The sequence below is a fragment of the Prionailurus bengalensis genome, chromosome X (assembly GCF_016509475.1).
Source record: "Prionailurus bengalensis isolate Pbe53 chromosome X, Fcat_Pben_1.1_paternal_pri, whole genome shotgun sequence".
NCBI lineage: Eukaryota > Metazoa > Chordata > Mammalia > Carnivora > Felidae > Prionailurus > Prionailurus bengalensis.
In genome coordinates this window covers 35,889,689-35,894,490 of record NC_057361.1, presented here as the reverse complement: position 1 = coordinate 35,894,490, position 4,802 = coordinate 35,889,689, and positions in this window count along the sequence as shown.

The following is a 4,802-nucleotide window of genomic DNA, read 5'->3' as shown; positions in this document are numbered from 1 at the left end:
TGGGGAACGTCAGGCTCTTGGGCGGGGCCTAACGTGATGGATGGGAAGACCTGCCAATGGTAGGCAGCGATTGAAGAGTCGAGCAGCTCCGCCCCCCGGCCCGTGACCACCAGTCACGAGATTGAGGGTAGGGCAGGGGGTCGGGGATGTGGGGGATGACGGAGCCAGTCGAGGGATCCTGAGTGCCCACGGGGTGGGACTGGCTCCCAGGTGCGGACCCCTTGGCAGATCTCTGGTGACGGTCTCCAACCGGTCTTTCCTGGTCGCATGGCTCCGCCCCGCTACGAGTGCAGCTGTGGAAGCTACGGGCTGATTTGGATTTCCTTCTAACAATTGCACAGATGCTGAGCACCTGCTGGGAGGAAGCCAGGCGCCTTGGAACCCCGGCCCTCCAAGTAGGAGTACCGGATAAAATACAAGACGCCTAGTTAAATTTGAATTTCAGATGAACAACGAATACTTTTTATTATAAATGTCATAAATATTTCATGGAACATGCTTATACTTAAAAAAATATATGTATTGGGGGGCGCTTGGGTGGCTCAGTCAGTTAAGTGCCGACTCTTGCTTTCAGCTCAGGTCCTGAAGTCATGATTTTGTGAGCTTGAGCCTGGCATTGGGCTCGTGCGGAGCCTGCTTGAAATTCTCTCTCTGCCTCTCCCCCATTTGCTCTCTCTCAAAATAAATAAACTTAAAAAAAATTAAGTATTCATAGGGGACCCTGGGTGGCTCAGTGGTTAAGCCTCTGACTCTTGGTATCAGCTCATGTCTTGATCTCAGATGGTGAGTTTAAGTCCCACTTAGGATTCTGCAATGGGGCGTGAAGCCTACTTAAAAAAATTTGTTGTTGTTGTTGTTTATCTGAAATTCACAGATGAGTGGGCATCCTGTATCTTGATTTGCTAATTCTGGCAACCCTATCTCCTAAGACCCTCCTGTCACCAGGAGTGATGGGACAAGAATATTAATTATTTCCTTCATCCATTTGCTTAGTGTTAGGTGAGGGCTAGACCTACTAATCATGCCTGCATCCATTCTTCCCCCTTTTCAGGGTTTTTTTTTTTTTTTGCCTAGTTTTTTTTTTTTTTTTTGCAGGAAGAGACACAGTTTAACACCTAAGGTCAGAAAAGGATGCCCCAGCCCAAGACCTTGAAAGATGTTTGTGGTTTCAATATGCAAGTACAGGAGAAGAAGAGGTTCTGGCAGGTAGCAAAAACCGGGAGAACATGGAGCTAAAATGTTCAATTACGCACATGTTTTTTGAGAATATTAAATGCTAAATAAAAGAACTAAATAAAAGAACATCAACCTGCAGGAAATGGGGAGCCATCGAAGGTGTTTGAGCTTTGTAAAGTGCACAAAAGCAAGACAGACTTGTTGGGGGTAAAATACCCCCCTGTTTACAGTTTCCCGTTTCCATTTTCTTCTTGGGATTAATTGAAGGGGGGAAAAAAAAAGAGGCGAGTTGGAAGCAGTGATCCCAGGAGTTGTTCAGGTAGCAGACCTACCCCAGGAAAAACTTGCCCTACTCAAAACTGGAATCAGAACACTCCCCAAATACTCGGTTTTCAATTTATGGAACCCACTATACTCACCAAAGCCACTCTCAATTTATAGAATGGAATCTGAATCTCCTTGTTCAACTTCAGGAAACTTTTGACTCTCAAATTTGTATTCTTTCAGAGGAGAATTTACACAAAAGTGACTTTAAAGAAATCTGAAAGGGGAAGGGAAATTTTTCCATTAGGAACGTGAAATTATTAGATTCCTCAAAATGTCTAAAGCAGCTAATTTCCAAAGCATCAACTCTGAAATGACTGGCTTGGAAAAAAAAAAAAAAAAAAGATCGATAAGAATTTAATCATTTTTTGAAAATTAATTAAAAAATTTTTTTTAAGTTTATTTATTTTGAGAGAGAGGGAGAGGCAGAGAGAGAGAGAAAGAGAAAGAGAGAGAATCCCAAGCAGGCTCCACACCATCAGCACAGAGCCCGATGCGGGGCTCAAACTCACGAAACCGTGAGATCATGACCTGAGCCGAAACGGAGAGTCAGACACTTAACCAACTGAGCCACCTTGCCACCCCTAAAAATTCATTTTTACGCATGATGGAATCATTTCTCTTTGCATCAACTAAAATTGTATTCTTTGTCCATCTTGCTTCATATCCAAGAACACATTCTTAACCAAAGGCCCTGAAAGAAAAAATAAACCTTATATAGGAGCATAATCAGCTAAAAGTGGAGAACTCCCGCCATTTCATCCAGCCTAAAGAAACAGGAAAAGGAAGGGCACCTGGGTGGCTGGGTCGGTTAAGCGGCCGACTTCGGCTCAGGTCATGATCTCGCGGTCCGTGAGTTCGAGCCCCGCGTTGGGCTCTGTGCTGACAGCTCGGAGCCTGGAGCCTGTTTCAGATTCTGTGTCTCCCTCTCTCTGACCCTCCCCCGTTCATACTCTGTCTGTCTCTCTCTGTCTCAAAAATAAAGACGTTAAAAAAATAATAAAATAAAAAAAAGAAACAGGAAAAGGAGTGAATTTTTCTGTTCTTGAAAGAGTTCTAGGACATTCTTATTTTAATTTGAAAAAAACCAAAAGTGTTCGAAATAGACAGGAACATAAAATAAGTCCCTCTTCCTCCCCCTCCCCCCAAGCAAACCTCAAAGTTTTCCATACTCTGTGTCTTGAGAAATAGCATCCTTCTTTGAGTGAGGGGTGAATAGCTTATCCTTTAAAGGCCCCTTTCCTCTGAGGTCTCCAAGGGGCATCACTGCTCCTTACAGCCTTGGAATCCAGCAAGATAAACACTGTGGGAAGCTTTCTCTTTGTTTCACAGATTGAGAGATTGAAACCTGGGGAAGGGCGTAGGTACTCAAGGTCACATTTTGAATCGTCAGCAGTTCTGCTCCCTCAGTGTAGGCCCTCCGATTCCATCTTTTGCGCTTGGTAAACAATCAGGGATGTGTGGTTAACTTTCTCGTTGAACCATTTAGAGGTAGGTATATGTGTGTCAGGATAATACAGGAACTAATGACCCGCATTTAGCCTAAAAGAAGCCCCCTCCTCCACCTCCGTCCCACCTCTCCTCCCAGGCCAGATAGCCAAGACTCCTGTCATTCGCTGCCCTGAGGGGAGGATTCTCAGAGACGAACCAGTAGACAAAGGTGGCTGATGCTTAGCCGTTGAATTTTCAAAGGAGAGGTCCAGGATTCGGATTTGAAAGAATACATAGTTCAGTTTGTTTCCCTCATTCTGTCCCCCTGACCCATTAATTTCAGCAGGAAGTTCTGAGCGATCCCAGAGGCAGCATTTTGAGGTGGCTCGGTCCCTGCAAATCAGCCATCCAGGAGCCCTGTGGAGCCCAAGATCATGCCATGCCCCCAGAACGTGCAGTCCCCACTCAATTAAGAATTTCTTGGGGCGCCTGGGTGGCTCAGTCGGTTGAGCGTCCGACTTCGGCTCAGGTCATGATCTCACAGTTTATGAGTTCGAGCCCCGCATCGGGCTCTGTGCCGACAGCTCAGAGCCTGGAGCCTGCTTCACATTCTGTGTCTCCCTCTCTCTCTGCCCCTTCCCTGCTCATGCTGTGTCTTTCTGTCTCAAAAATAAATAAAACATTAAAAAAAAAAAAAAAGAATTTCTTTTCAGCTGCGCCTGGGTGGCTCAGTTGGTTAAGCGTCCGACTTTGGCTCAGGTTATGATCTCATGGTCTGTGAGTTCGAGCCCCAAGTCGGGCTCTGTGCTGACAGCTCAGAGCCTGGAGCCTGCTTCGGATTCTGTGTCTCCCTCTCTCTCTGCCCCTCTCCCAGTAGCACTCTGTCTCTCTCAAAAATAAACATTAAAAAATTAAAAAGTTTTTTTCTTTTCAAAAGATACCATATACAGAATGGGAAAGGGGAGGAGAGGGGGTGAGGGGAGAGGGACTTTACAGTGGAGAAACCTGACAAACACTACCTCAGCCAGCTGATCAAGGTCAATGGCAATAGTGACAAACCACGTGTGTACTCTTGATACGATGTGATGAAAATGGCACTTTACCTCTATGGCCTACCTCTCCAAACCCATAACCCCGGTCTACTCATGAGAAAAATATCAGACAAATCCCAACTGAGGGACATCCTACAAAATATCTGATGACAAGTACTGCTCAAAACTCTCAAGTTCATAAAAACAAGGAAAGTCTGAGAAACCGTCACAGCCAAGAGGAACTTAAGGAGACATGACAATGTAATGTGAGTTCCTGGATGGGATCCTGCAACTGAAAAAGAAAATCTGAGTAAAGTATGGATTCTACCGAATAATACGTCAATATTGGTTCATTAATTGTGACAAAATGTGCCACACTAATGTAAGATGATAATAATAGAGAACACTGGGTGTGAGGCATATGGGGACTCTCTGTATATCTTCTCAGTTTTTCTCTAAATCTAAAACTGTTAAGCGTCCGACTCTTGGTTTTGGCTCAGATCACGATCTCATGGTTCCTGAGTTCGAGCCCCACATCAGACTCTGCGCTGACAGCATGGAGCCTGCTTTGGATTCTGTCTCCCTTTTTCTCTGCCCCTCCCCCACTCATGCGCTCGCGCGCTCTCAAAAATAAACATTAAAAAAAATAAAAATAAAAAATAAAGTCAATAAAAAAAATCCAGAAAGTAAAGTAAATGAAAATACAAGCCACAGCGGTGCCTGGGTGGCTCAGTTGGTTAAGCGTCTGACTTCGGCTCAGGTCGTGATCTTGCAGTCTGTGAGTTTGAGCCCCACATCAGGCTGTCAGCACGGAGCCTGCTTCGGATCCTCTGTCTCCCT